Raw genomic sequence first — 15,722 nt, 5'->3', positions numbered from 1 at the left:
GCTGTCCTTTATCTGAAGAAATGCATAAATGGATGAGAACACACATAATCAGATGCACATTAAAGATAAAAGGCCATACAGAGAAAAGACCTACAGAGAGCAGCAGAGACCAAATTACTGCCTTATTATCATAACGTATTCACATGTCGCTTGCAATCTGCACATCAGTTCAGCTTAAAGAGTATCTTGTCATGTGCCTTCAAAACATGCACGGTAAGTAAAGGTGAGATGGGAGAGAGAGTTCATCATATCACTCATCTACAGCATCAGCACTATGATTTCCATAAACACTGAATGAAAGAGATAGTCTGAATAAAACATGCAGTGAGTAAAGAGAAACAACAGTCATTAGACTGGGTGAAGTCATGGTGGTGAGATATAAATTCTAAGAATAATGCAGAAATTATTATTAATATATATATATTTTTTTGGAAATCAATCAACCTTTACTATTAGCAAGAAAATACTACAGCAAATATTAGTGTTTTTAAACCCATACTATAGTAATTCAGCAACCTGAATTAATAAATTGTGGTAATTCCATAGCTGCTGTGGTAATACACAAATTACTCTATAGTTTTCTCTACTACTATTACTACACAAATTAAACTACATATGTATTAGGCCTAAAATGGAACAGTTCACTATACACAGTACAGTACAGGCTTTACTATTAATTAGCCTATAGCCTAATATCTTTTTTATACTAGTGAAGTACAAAATCGTAGAATATTGAGTATTAGTTCAAATGTATAATGTGTTATGCAATTTCAATGTTTAGACATCAAGCAAAACTATATTTGAATCGGTGCAACATGAAAATATATATTAATGCACAAAATCAGGAATAGTTCGATGCTGCCCTCTTGTGCTTGTAAGCTAAAATCATTCATTGTTTGGAAAGCAGTTTGTTATGTGCAAATGTGTCCAATAATGTTCAAGCTATAGGCCTATAAGCTGTTTAGCCAAGTACGATGCGATCTTGGATTAACATTGATCCTGGAACATCATTCATTTTTGTTGGAAAATGTAATCCATACCTATTCCCTACCCCTAAACTCAACCTTAACTGCAATCTATTTGCAAAATCAGAGCAGAATAATAGTTGGATAACAATGTAGAATATAGGCTTGTACACCTAACCAAGTCTAAATTTAACATAAGCCGTAAATGTATTCCTTAATTCTGATTGGCTTATTGAAATGTTGTTCCAGGTTCATCATGGATGTTAATCCAGGAACATGTTGATGTAAGCAGGTTGGCCTTTTTTTGTAATTTTGTGTAATTGCCTAGCTATAGGCCTATATTTCTTATTCAAAACGGTTACTGACAAGAAGTTGTGGTGTTTATTGGTTTTATCGTTTCTATTGCAAAAGAAGCTGTGATATATCAATTATTTAGCTACAAACACTTGCAAACTTTTATAAATTGAAGCATGACAAGAATCGTGCCTGTGTTGTGCTGGGAAATGCACCTCTGCCAAATTAAACACCCCCTCGCTACTTGCTTGCCTGATCCTAATCCCAACACTGTATTATACTGGCCAATGAGGGGAGGCCTAATCTAGCAATTCACTTTTGGTATTTTGTGATCAGTAAAGCCTTCTGTAATATGAATGGTCTTCACAGTTATGTTTGACATTAAATAGTGCTGTTAGACCAGCCTTAACATTCACAATTAATTAAAAACGTTATGTTTAAGTGTTAAAACAAAGAATTATGTATTTAAAAATGAGCTAATTTGCATGCATTTGTAGTCCAAACAATCTGAAAGCGTTAAAATTCTTGAAGCATTATTACAGTAATTTGCAGAAACTATTTAGCTAAATTGGCAGATGTGTATGTGTGTGAAAGAGTGTGTATGTGTGTTTCCCAGTGTTTGGTTGTGGCTGGAGGGGCATCTGCTACATAAAAACATATGCTGTATAAATTGGCCGTTAATTTCGCCGTGGCGACCCCAGAAATATAAAGGGACTAACCTTAAAAGAAAATGAGTTTACAAAAATTATTATTAATATTGTTTTTTTTAACAGAGAAAATGTTTTGTGTCACTCGGTGACAGGGAAAAAATACAGGAAATGGTATATTTAGAAAAACCTTCAGAATACAGGTGTGGGTAAAATCCCAATTGTGACAGGTGTATGATAGGTGGTTTGTTTTTAAAACAAATATATTTGGAAATAAAATATATTAAAATATCAACCTTACAACTATGAATAACATTTTTTAAAATCTTTCACGCCCCAACTTTAGATTAAATCAATACACATTTGTTTTACAACGTATCAACATTTTTGGTAGCAAAAACAGAATAGATACAAAACTCGATTGTTCTTTTTGACCTATATACCCACATTGTTTCCTCTGAAATCAACTAAATATAAATTTTTTAGTATGCACGATTGCTTATATAATCAATAAGTTTATTCAGAATGTGTATATTTAGTCTTTTAGGCTTATGAACTCACCACTGTAAAAAAAAAATGCAGGGATCTACACGATTCCTTTATGTTGTCCCAACAAAAATTGATTATGTTAACTCAATTGTTTTTACAAATTTAAGTGGATTGAACATAAAATTAACATTGTCTAAAAAACAACTTAAACTGTGTCGTTTCTGCTCATTTTAAATATTTATTTTGAACAAGCAGCAAAATCATTTTGTGAGTGAAGAATAAAAGTGCCAGCTCCGGTTTCCTCCACAGTCCAAAAACATGGTGAATTGCATGGGTAAACAAAAATTAGCCATATGTATGAGTGTGTTTGTGAATTTTAGAGTGTATGGGTGTTTCCCAGTACTGGTTATGGCTGGAAGAGCATCCACTGCATAAAACATATGCCGGAATGGTTAGTGGTTCATTTCACTTTGGCGACCCCTGATAAACAAGTGACCAAGCTGAAGGAAAATGAATTAATGAATGAATAAAGTTGCCAATCAATGTACATCTCAAATATAATGCAATAAATAAGCTAGACCAATAAAACAAATTCTTTATTGCAGGATAATTATGTTCAATGCAAAATAAAATCTACGTTTTAATAACATGCCTCCTCCCATTAGGTGAGTTTTGATGATACATCGTGTCGGCAATCTGACGGTTGAGGAAACAATCCTGCTTTCTTTTGAAGAGCTTTGATTTAGATCTTGAGGAGCATGGGATGGGCAGTAAGACTAGTTTAGAGGTTACACGGGACAAGTCAGACTGGTTTTCATACATTCACATCCACAACTGCGCTGAGATTAATCCAAGACACTGCTGACTTTTCTCTTGCTTTTTTATATATATAATTTATACATCACAATTATATACATACAATTAAACATATACATATAAATTATTTATTTAAACTTCAGTAGACAAAAACACAGTTGTCTAGAGTGATAGACTAGTTAAAAGTATCTATTAACAGGTTCTGTATTTTGTGATTCACAAGTGTTTTTTTTTTGTTTTTTTTTATGGTTGTGAAATGCATTATGGGAGTTTTATCTCTGCTCAGTCCACTTTTGATGTTGAAATTTCAACTCTCTTATTGACATTTTAGTAGTTTGAGACAAGATATTGTTAAGAATATGCAGAAAACTAAGGTTGTAAAATAACAGAAAATGTACCTGCAGTTTATTTCCAGGTTTTTGTAATATAATTTATAACACAAACACAGATAATATATTACTTTAAGCTATTAAAAATGTAAATTAAAGTCACATTTTCAAACTTTTCAACATCAAGCTTTTGGAGGAAACATCAACATCCCAAAATGGAATTCAAAAAATATTTTGGAAAAAAAGTGGAAAAACGAATCACAAATAAAATGTACAGCGTATATCATCATAATACATGCTTAGTTTAGTTAAAAATGTTAAAAGTTAGGGTTACAGTTAAAAAAATATTACTTAATAATACAATTTTACATGCAACTATATTATTATTTTATTTGTTTCTGATTTAATATCTACTCATTTCTGTTGCTTAAAAGGTTAGTTCACTCCCAAAACTTGTATTACCTCATCATTTACTCTCCCTCATGAGGATTTAAACCAAGGGTCTAGAATTGGTATAGACAGAGGGCAAAAATCTCCACCAATATCCACCAATTACTGAAATGTCCCTACCAATAATTTAATCAAATTCAAAATAAAGTAATTGCTCCATCAACTCTTAACATGCATGTGCACCAAGTCAAGTTCACTATAAGTTCACCGTAATACTATTAAACAAAGCTGTGCAATTAATCAAATTTCTGTGTAAAATTTGGCCTACACGAATACAAAAAAAACCCAAAAACAATAATCGTGATAAAACTGTTAAATTGCATCACACACCTCTCTAAATTTCTCTACATATCTCCTCAAACCCAGACTGCAGAAAATCTTGTAAATTGACTTTTGCAGCATGGGACGTGGTTATTATTTGTATTATTAAGTGTTTATTTTATATTATTATGCACTTTATTCATGTTTTTTAAAAGTGTGAAACGGAATTCTTCTTGTTTTAAACCTTTTTGAGTTTCTTTTTTCTGTAGAAAAGAAGATATTTTGAGAAATGCTGATTGCTGGCACCCATCAACTTCTTTAGGGAAAAACAAATACTATGGAAGTCAATGGGTGCCAGCAACCAGCATCTGTCAAAATATACAGAATTTAGATTTTTGGGTGCAATATTTTTAAAATGCAGTTGACATTACTGTGTGGAGTTTGCATATTCTACCCATGTTTGCGTGTGTTTCCTCCGGGTGCTCTAGTTTCACCCAAGGCATACACTATAGGTGAACTGAATAAGCTAAATTGGCCGTAGTGTATGAGAGTGTGTGTGAATGCGAGAGTGTGGTGTTTCCCAGTTTTTGGTTGCAGCTGGAAGGGCATTCGTTGTGTAAAATATACGCTGGAATTGTCGCCGGTTCATTCCGCGGTGGTAACCCCTGATAAATAAGTGACTACGCTAAAGAAAAAATAATGAATTTATAAATATTCTTTAAATGTATTGAGTAAAAATATGTTTAAACATTTAAAAAAAATTTACAAACTGCCATAATGAAAGAGTTTTTTTGTGAAATTTAATTAGCTTTCAATTCAACACATTTAACTTTCAAATAAATATTATTTTTATGATTTAAAGCGTTTACTAAATGTATTTGTGAGTGGTGTTATGATCACTGAATTATGATTTTCAGTAAAACCCGGAACGCTGCCTTTTGCCTTTTAGTCTTCAAGATCTGGCTCAGCTTCAACTGAAACTCCTCTGTTTTTCACAGTTAGTCGATTTGCCCCCGAGTGTATCTGACACTGTGAAATCCTCTTCAATCCCATTATTTCACACTTCACTCACTCAGTGAACATCAGCTGCTCCTCTGCTTTTCCAACTCTTTTGAGCAAAGTTTTTATGTTTGGGTGCAAAACTCCCACAAAAACCAATGCTAGTTGAGTATTCAGCTGGGATTTCCAGTAAGTTTGACTCATGTTATAATTTGTCTTGTTTTGACTGCTGAGGATTATTAGTCGTGCCAAACCTTGTCCTGGATAATTACTGAAAGTGTGTCATTTCTGGAAAGCCAGAAACAAAATAAGACAATGAGATTGATAGCTGTTGTGACTCAAACTTTACCAGTCAATTTGACCCTTGATGATTTTTAAGAAACCTGCAAATTAGGTCAGTGTTGGGAATATGGCTAAAACTGTCATACATCAAATTGCAATGTAATGTAATGTGTGTATTTATAGCACATTTATGAACATACACCCAAAGCGCTTCACAATCATGAGAGGGTTCTCTCCACACCACCACCAGTGTGCAGCATCCACTTGGATGATGCGACGGCAGCCACAGGACAACGTTGCCAGTGCGCTCACCACACACCAGCTATTGGTGGAGTGGAGAAACAGTGATAGAGCCAGTTGGAAGGGGATGATTGGGAGGCCATCATGGGTAAGGGCCAAATGAGAGAATTTGGCGCGGACACTGAGATTACACCCCTATTCTTTACGAGAAGTGGGTATTTTAATAACCACAGAGAGTCAGGGCTTAATGTCTCATCTGAAAAATGATGCTCACTGACAGTATAGTGTCCCCTTCACTATACTGGGGCATTAGGACACACAGAGCAGAGGTTGAATGCCCCCTGCTGGCCTCACTGACACCCCTTGCAACAACAACCTAGTCTTCCCATGTGGTCTCCCATGCAGTTACGGACCAGGCTCAGCCTTGCTTCGCTTCAATAAGTAACCAGTCTTGGGCTGCAGGGTGATGTGACTGCTGCATTTGTAGATACATTTTCTAAAACAACTGATTGATAACTGTTTTTAAACAATAGTTTGTCATATGGTGTAAACTGGAATTTGGTAATGATGAAAACAATATGGGAGAAGCACATTTAAGATATTAAACATGTTCGGTATAAAGTTCTAAACTAATCTATATTCAAGCCCACACTGAAAAAATTATGATCAATTAGTCATGACAACATATTCAATCATTCATTTTCCTTAAGCTTAGTCCTTTTATTCATCAGGGTCGCCACAGCAGAATGAACCGCCAATTATCCATCATGTTTTACACAGTGGATGCCCTTCCAGCCATACACCCATACACACTAATTCACATACACATACATACACTACAACCAATTTAGTTTATTCAATTCATTTTATATCACTTATATATTCACGCCAACATGAGGAGAACATGCAAACTCCACACAGAAATGCTAACTGACCCAGCCTGGACTCAACTCAGCAATCTTCTTGCTGTGAGGCGACAGTGCTAACTGAGCTGCCCATGACAACATATGCTTTAATTTAATTATAACTTATTAAACTAAGCTAATCATGTTCTAACTTAATTTTATAAGCTGTTCTAAAATAAAGTGCTGCCAAAATTATTAAGTAAATATGCTCTGAGTGACATCAAGTGTGAAGTTATTACTGGACTATAACAGGGATCCCAAGGCAGAATTAAACATGGAAAATAGCATTCTTTAAAAGAACGGAAACATGGGGTGTTTATTTTGAAAGGAGCCAAATCAATGGTGTAGAATCTATAAATATGACGACCGTTTTCTTTTTCCAAGAAAATTGTCAGTGGGAAGATGATTCACATTTCAATATGATAACAGGTATACAAAACAAATGGTGGTCAGAGGACAGAATTCAATTACATGGCCATCTTTTAACCAACCGAATTGTTACGTGGTCTATAAGATATCTTCATACACATATAAAAGACAGTCACAAATGCATTTCATATATGGCCTTACAGTGCTCAGCATGAATGAGAACACTGCAAAAAAAAAAAAAAAATAGCTTTTTAAGACATTTTTGGTCTTGTTTCTAGTAAAGAAGCATCTTCTAGAAAAATATTGTAAAATATTGTCTAGTAAAAAATAATCTACCAATGAGATAAGCAAAATAATCTTGTTTTTGGCTTTAAAATAATGTTATCCCGCTTTTGGCAGAATATTTATCTGTTTTCAGGAAAAACTTGCAGCATTTTGACATACTAAAATAAGACTTTATTTATTTAAGATTTTTTTGCTTGTCTAGAAAATGCTTCTTGATTTAGGACTTTTTTTATTTTATTTTATTTTTTAGATATTTGGACTATAAACGGGGCTGCACTGTGGCTCAGTGGTTATCTCTGCTGCCTTACAGCAAGAAGGTCACTGGTTTGAGTCCCGGCTGGGCTAGTTGACATTTCTGTGTGGAGTTTGCATGTTTTCCCAATGTTGACGTGGGTTTCCTTCGGGTGCTTCGGTTTCCCCCACAGTCCAAAGACATGCGGTACACTGTAGGTGAATTGCATAAACTAAGATTGGCAGTAGTGTATGAGTGCATGTGTGAATGTGAGAGTGTATGGGTATTTCCCAGTACTGTGTTACAGCTGGAAGGGCATCCACTGCGTAAAATATATGCCGGAATATTTGGCGGTTCATTTCATTGTGGTGACGCCTGATAAATAAAGGACTAAGCAGAAGGAAAATTTATGAAATAAATAAATGAACTAGAAACAAGACCAAAACTCTAAATGAGAGAAAAATGTTTCCCCCTTTGAATGCCATCTTTTTAATCTTTAAGATTTTTGTTTTATTTACTATTTATATTTATTAAACAGTTATATCCACTAAACGTTTGGCCAACTAACATATTTAGGAACAGAAACATAATACATACAGTATAAATTCAAACAAGTTATTGCAAAAACTACAAAATTTCAACTAAATTAGATTTTTTTTTAAATATTTGTCCTGTTTATTAAAATGTTGTTTAAACCAACATATTAATTTGGATGTACAAAGTTTTAGACAGTCTAAAGTTTTTTGTTTGTTTGTTTGTTTGTTTTTTGTTAGATTAGTTCTAGTTTTGGCTTTGATACTGACTAATTTAATGTACTGTCTATGCATAAATATATTATTGTATAGCGTCTGAAAATAAAAGATAGTTTAAAAGAGAGATCTGTGAGGGGTGTACTCATTTATGCTGAGTGAAAATAATATATACAAAACAAATACAGCTAGAACCTTTCTTAAAATTTTAAAGAAGACTTTTAAACATTTTGGCCTCAAGCTGATCTTTGAATATAACCAAAGCTCACACAGATATCCTACAGGTATATTTCATCATAACAATTAGCAACATGATTTATGACTATATGGTTTTGAACAGCATTTGCATGTATTTCCTAAATGTTTTTGAGAAGTAGCAAAAACACCACTTTATTTAATATGCTGGTATTATCTAACGATAAGTGGAAATTTAGTGGACATTATTTGACCAATTGGCTCAAATAAATAAGTGCTGAAAAAAATGTATATACAGAAATATTACTCTTAACAAAAAACGTTTTCTGAAGGCACCAAATAAGTTTATTATATTTATAATGATCTCTGAAGAATCATTTGGCATAGCTTTTAGCAGAAAAGCTTTTTAATATCAGAATTTATCAGTTTAAAAGTACATATTTAAAACATATTTACCTAGAAAAAAAGTTATTTTAGTATTCATGCTATTACTGTTTTTGTTTTTCCCTTTTGGGAACATACATTTTATTTTTAGCAGAATTTTGACGCGTCTATTTGTTTAAAAGTAGAGTGCAAAAATGAATGAATTCAGAAAATTATAGTTATTAAAAATCTACCATAATAATAATTATCTATTTTTTTGTTTTAGATTTTTATTAGCATTTTAAGCTAGAGTAAATAAAAATGTGAAAGTTTTCAAAATGACTATCTATGGCCGTTGCCTAATACTATGAAGATAAATGAGCGGTTAGCATTTTCTGCAAAGCTCTGTCAAAGAGTGTGTTTTCTTTCACTACCTCACTGACAGCTCTTCACACTGTGACAGTAACTTACGTGGCAGAGCATTGTAACAGGAGACAGATGTGTGTGTACAGGGCTGTTTGTGGTTCTGACTCTGAGGTGACTGTAATAAGTTCAGGGTAATGGCTTTGGCTTGGACTCAAGTGAAACCTGCTTGTTTCTACCTGCCCTGAGACTGAATGTTACCTCCATCGCACAGTCACACAATATGTCGATCAGAGCTTATCTCTGCTGCAAACTGCCAATTTCTCTGTGTTTGTTTTCATTTTCAACTTTTTTTACATGCAGAAATGATCTGTCTCATTTTAAGGTTTGCTCTCAGTGTTCTGGGAGAGAAATTGCCTCTACTGTGTTTTTTTATTTTGTTTCTTTCCAAGGTCCAAAATGTTTTATTGTAATGCATTTTGCTGCATCAGCTCTTTTTTAAGTCTGAAGATTATTCTGGTCTCTTTAAATCCTGCCGTTCTGAGAGTCAGCGCAGCTCTGATTGGTCAGATGGCTCAGTTTATTGTAGCGTATTGGTTGGTCTATTTTTACTTTATTAAGATCAACAGTGATAATTCATTTTACAGAAGGGTTCTTTTGGTACGTTGTTGATTATTTCAATGAATATCCTGTGCATTAAATGGTTGGGGAGTGTAGAAGCAATTGTATTAGAAATGTTATAGACTTGTGTCCATTGAGTGGCTTTCAGAGTTACATGCACTCTACAATATACTTATCCATTTTTAAGTATATATTTTTATATTACACGCTACCCTGCAAAAAATGCATTTCTCACTTAGATTTTTTGTCTTGTTTCTGTCCAAATATCTAAAAATTCTTAACTAAAGAAGCATTTTCTAGACAAGTAAAACCTATAGTCTTGTTTTATGAAATATTATGTCAAAATTAAGTGAGTTTTTCCATAAAACAAGCAAAATAATCTGCCAATGGGGTAAGCAAAATAATCTTGTCGAAAGGAAAAACAAGATTATTTTGCTTATACCCCACTGACAGATTATATTGCTTGTTTTAAGGAAAACCTCACTTAATTTTGCCATAGTATTTCTCAAAACTAGACAATATGTTTTGCTTGTCTAGAAAATGCTTTATGAATTTTTAGATATTTGAACTAGAAGCCAGACAAAAATCTAGTAGAAAAAGCATTATTTGCAGTGTACAAACACAAGCTGTCTGAAAAGAAACCTTTCAAGGATGAAAATTCTGAAACAATGCAAGGCGGACCACAATCAGCGCACAATTTAACAATGTATACATATTTTTCTTTGTTTGACTTTTTATGATTGGGAGTTGATGGCACGGTATCTCACAGCACCTCACAGTAGCTATGTTTCCATCCAAAAATGCGAATAAACTTTATGCGCAAAACTGGATTATTGCATAAAAGTTGTGCGTATGAAGTATCGTTTCCATCCAATGAGTCAAAGTGAACAAAATCGTCACTTCCTGATTAACTGGCGCCAAATATCAACAGTAAAAACTGCATTTGCTGCAGTAGGAAAAGCTGCGTCAATCTTTTCTAAATGAATGCGCCTCAGAAGACAATCCTGACAAGCAGTGAGCGCGCAGTGGCGTTTGAAGGTGTCAGACGCGGAGCACAGGCGCTCTTGATTCTGGAGGTCATTAATAATATAATAACATTAATACTGAAATGGTAAGGTGTTTTATAATGACCAAAACAACATTTCAGATGTTTTATAATGTGCTCAGCCTGACGTTTTATCAATTCACACACATTTTAAGCATCACATGATCTCTTTTAACAAAATCACATGACCTTTTTTAATGCGCATGCTGGAGTTTGTGCGGTGAAAGTGTTTCCATCGCAGTTTATGCGCATCTTTTCTTATCTAATAAAAAGTTTATCCTACCCAGTTAGGCGCATAAGTTTTTTATGCACATTTTCAAAATTTATGCGCATAAAATAGGTGGATGGAAATATAGCTTGTAAAAAGGTCACTGGTTTGAGTCCTGACTGGGTCAGTTGGTATTTCTGTGTGGAGTTTGTTTGTGCTCCCCGTGTTGGCGTGGGTTTCCTCCGGGTGCTCCAGTTTCCACTACAGTCCAAAGACATGCGGTACAGGTGAATTGAATAAACTAAATTGGCCATAGTGTAAGCGCGTATATGGTTGCTTCTCAGTACTGGGTTGCAGCTGGAAGGGCATTCACTGCATAAAACATATGCTGGAACAGTTGGCGGTTCATTTCACTGTGGCGACCTCTGAAATAGAGTTTAGCTGAAGAAATGAATGAATGATTGGGAGTTATTATTGACTGATATGCATGGTTGATCATATTTTGTGTTATTTTAGAGACAAAACAAAACACATTTTAAGGAAACTGCCTTTTAAAATATGCATTGTAATTGAAATCTAACAGATGAATCCAACAAAGGAAACATTTGAAACAGTTCTTTTCATTTGACAGAAAACACTTCATGAAAAGCCAAAAATCTCTGAATTGAGAGGTGTAAATGTACTCAACTTTTTGTAATTTACGAATGCTAAACTTCAGCTTACTAAGAACTTGCATGGTGATATATTTACTATATAAACTCAAACCCGAATCTCATCCTTTGAAGTGCATGAAAAGTTCAGAAAATAGCAAATTTTTGACATATTGATGGCACAAAGCAAACTTCTCTTGCAGTAGTTGAAGATGAAAGTTTAATTGTTATGAAATATTCTTGCTTAAAATAACCCAGCTGGCTAGACATCTACATGATGTTAGATTGACGTTGTACCCCAATGTCGTGGGACGTTGCATTTTGATTGAAATTGAAAATCGTGCAATAGCCTAGTGGTCAGCGCGCTGACATATGGTGCAATAGCACTTCAGGGCGTACTGAGTTTGAATCCTGACTCGCGGACATTTCCCATCCCTACCTGCTCTCCCACTTTGCTTCCTGATTGAAATACTTTCCTATCCACTTAACAACCTAAAAACAAAATATCAGAGTCTAATGATGTTACAGCTTGACGTTGTGTGGATGTTACCAGTATGACGTCTATCAGATGTTAAATGTCAGTATTTGACATCAATATGAAGCTGGTTTAAGATGTTGGCTCGACGTTGGATTTTAGTCACTTTCCAACACAACATAAAATCAACCAAATATCACCGTCATTTCACATTGTTATTTGATGTCAAAAAAAAACATTGTCCATAAAGGCTGACGACCTAAATCTAACCTAATATTAATGTCTGACGACGTTGTGTGTCTGCTGGGAAATAGCTTAAGATAGATTTTAAAGCAAGTATGACTTGATTGTTCATGCAACAAAGGATTCTGTTTATGCCTCATTGTATAATACGATGTAAGGAGGTTTTACCCAGCATGGACTGTTGAATGTCTATCAATATCTGTCATTTATTTCTAGCTGCTGAGCATGTTCCTATACATTTGGCTTGTCTATGTGTTCCAGTTTTAAATAAGCTGCTTGTTTTAGCACACGAGGAGAAACTAATGAAACAAATGTTTTCTCTTTCGAATGAACATAATTCCTATTACAATGAATAAACATCACTTAAAATATTCTACACATCGTTTGTGGGCAGCCAATGAAAATGCTTATATTATGCAATTTGTTAAAGAAGTTTGTGTGAGGTAAAACTGTTAACATTTTGCTTCAAGCAGTTCAGAACCTGTTCTTCTTTCCAAGAGACAATAGCTCAATTTTCATGCACTTTGATTTATGCATCATTCCAGTGTTTTTACATTCACAAACAGCTGTAGTGAGCACTGTATATCATGGACGATATCCGAAACACTATAATCGCACACTTTAATGTTGCTGTTGTTGCATTGAGGACCGAATTTATCCTGCAAAACCTGAAGTTAACATTTTTTTGACAAAATGCTGAAGTAGAAATCTGAAATCTCAGCAACTGAAAAACTTGACTGAGCTGTAAAAGAGGCCTAACCGGGTATGGCGGAGAAGCACGTTTAACCTCCGCAGTTAGAGGTTGTTCTACAGGTCCTAATCTCAGTTCTTCATAATGTGAGCCGCCCTTTATAACGGCCACATTGGTAAAAGTGTTTCACTCTAATGAAGGTGTTTATGGAGCAAAGCTCAGGGTGTGACAAACGCATGTGTTAACTTGCTCATTTAAGGTTCTTCTCGTGTCCCTGCATCTCTGAGCTTTCGGTGTCATCTTATGAAAGCGTTTGTGGTTTCAAAACAGTAAAAAAGAAAAGAAAAAGAAAGAGAAATGCTACTTGACCTCAGTGACCTGATATCATTTCATAACACGCCTCAGAAAATTTGCTCTTCTCATTTTTCACTCAGATCATCTGTTATTGCTTGGATGGATGGTGGTTTCGTCATGTGCTAACTACACTTGTGTGTATGTGTGAGTGTGTGACCTTGTATTCATCATGTTGTGGAGACCAAATTTCTCCACTAATATAAATCAATACCGGTAAATATTGATCATGTGGAGACTTTTATTGATCCCCACAAGGAAAATAGATCATCCATCACATATAATATTTTGAATGTATAAACTGTTTGTGTGTGTTGGGTAAGGGGTAGGGGGAGAACAGACAGTCTTTACAGTATAAATATAATCATTGTGCCAATGGGTCCCCATTCAAATAGCTGTACTAGACTGTGTGGGCATGTGTGCATGTGTGTCATGTCGCTCTACCTTTTGATCTAACAACATGAAAAGAGTTAAGGTGAGAGGAGATAATTCATATATGCAATGTTCAAATTTTATACATCATCATTTTAGGAAGTTCATTTTTATGAGTGCTATAACCATAATGGATTATAGAAGGTATACTCAACTGATAAATTAAAAAAGAGAGCTTAATGATACGTTTCAACAGAAACGCATAACAGTACATTTTATAGTAGACATAAGTATATCACATATAAACTTCGACTTCGACTAAACCTATGTACTTCGACACTTAATTTTAAAGTACTAAAGTTAGGAATTTATTATGAATTATAGTTGTGAATTTAAAATATTTTAATTGAATTCATTAATTTTCCTTTGTCTTAGTCTATCATTTGCCATAGTGGAATGATCCACCAACTATTCCGGCATATGTTTTTTGCAGTGGATGCCCTTCCAGCTGCAACCCAGTACTGGGAAACACCCACACCCTCTCCCATTCACACACGCATTTTTACACTATGGCCAATTTTAGTGTCTCCAATTCACCTATACCATGTCTTTGGACTTGAGGGGGAAACCCACATGAACACGGGGAGAACTTGCAAACTCCACACAGAAATGCCAACTGGTCCAGCCGGGATTCGAACCAGCAACCTTCTTGATTTGAGGCGACAGTGCTAACCACTGAGCCACTGTGCCACTTTCATTTAATTCAAAACTGTGAAGTTTTGAACAGGAGTTAACAGCTAGTTTACGTACTATAATAGCTTAGCATGTATTAATGTTAGGTAATGATAATTTCATTCTTTAGGATCAGATTTTAATATAAGTTATCTAACATGAACATTGATGAATACTATAAATCTACACTGCTGTTAGTTCATTTTATGAGTTTCTTATTGTTCTGTTAAACACAAAATATTACATTCTGAAGGAAAGAGGATATCAGAGATGGAGGGGGAAAATACCATTGAAGTCAATGGCTACCAGTTTCCAACATACTTCAAAATATTTTTTTGAGAAAAATGATGACAGAATTTTCATTCATGGGTGAATTATCCAGCCTGATCTCATGAAAAAACAATTTTTTCGTTTTGTCAGTTTAGTGGCTCATTTGTACAAACTCATATGAGTTCTGTTACACAAAAATGTACGTTTTTAAAAAGTAAGCGTTGCACCAAACTCCGCCTCTAAACTCAACATCTTTGGAGGATAAGCAAAACGTACTAAATTGTACAAATGAGATAATACCAATTTCTACAAAGTAGAAGTTATGAATTGCTGTTAGATTGTGTTGAATTATCACTTTAAATCATGCTTTATAGTAAACAGCCAATGTGCAATGTTAATAAGCAATTGAGAATTTGTCATAATAATAATGTTATCACATCAAGAATAGGGAGCAGAATGTGGAGCGCTACTATTGCTATTAAAATGCAATGAATTATCTCAGCTCAAAGCTAAATATTTAGAAATTTACTTCTTATAAGTAAGAATCCTTGGTATATATTCATTCATTCATTCATTCGTTTTCTTTTCGGCTTAGTCCCTTTATTAATCCGGGGTCACCACAGCAGGGTGAACCGCCAACATATCCAACACGTTTTTACGCAGCGGATGACCTTCCAGCTGCAACCCATCTCTGGGAAACATCCACACACACTCATTTACACTCATACTCTACAGACAATTTAGCCTACCCAATTCACCTACACCACATGTTTTTGAACTGTTGGGGAAACCGGATCACCCAGAGAAAACCCACGCAAACACAGGGAAAAC

The 15,722-nt window shown here is 34.6% G+C and overlaps 1 protein-coding gene across 18 annotated transcripts in view; it reads right to left on the bottom strand.

Moving 5' to 3' along the window:
• Positions 1-15,722, bottom strand: part of LOC147833119 (uncharacterized) — a 127,404-nt gene that overhangs the window by 31,873 nt on the left and 79,809 nt on the right. The gene's annotated exons all lie outside the window — the stretch shown is intronic.

Source organism: Danio rerio, chromosome 17 (genome assembly GCF_052040795.2).
Source record: "Danio rerio strain M-AB ecotype USA chromosome 17, GRCz13ab, whole genome shotgun sequence".
NCBI lineage: Eukaryota > Metazoa > Chordata > Actinopteri > Cypriniformes > Danionidae > Danio > Danio rerio.
The sequence above is the reverse complement of the archived record's forward strand: the minus strand, read 5'-3'. Positions and strand labels throughout refer to the sequence as shown.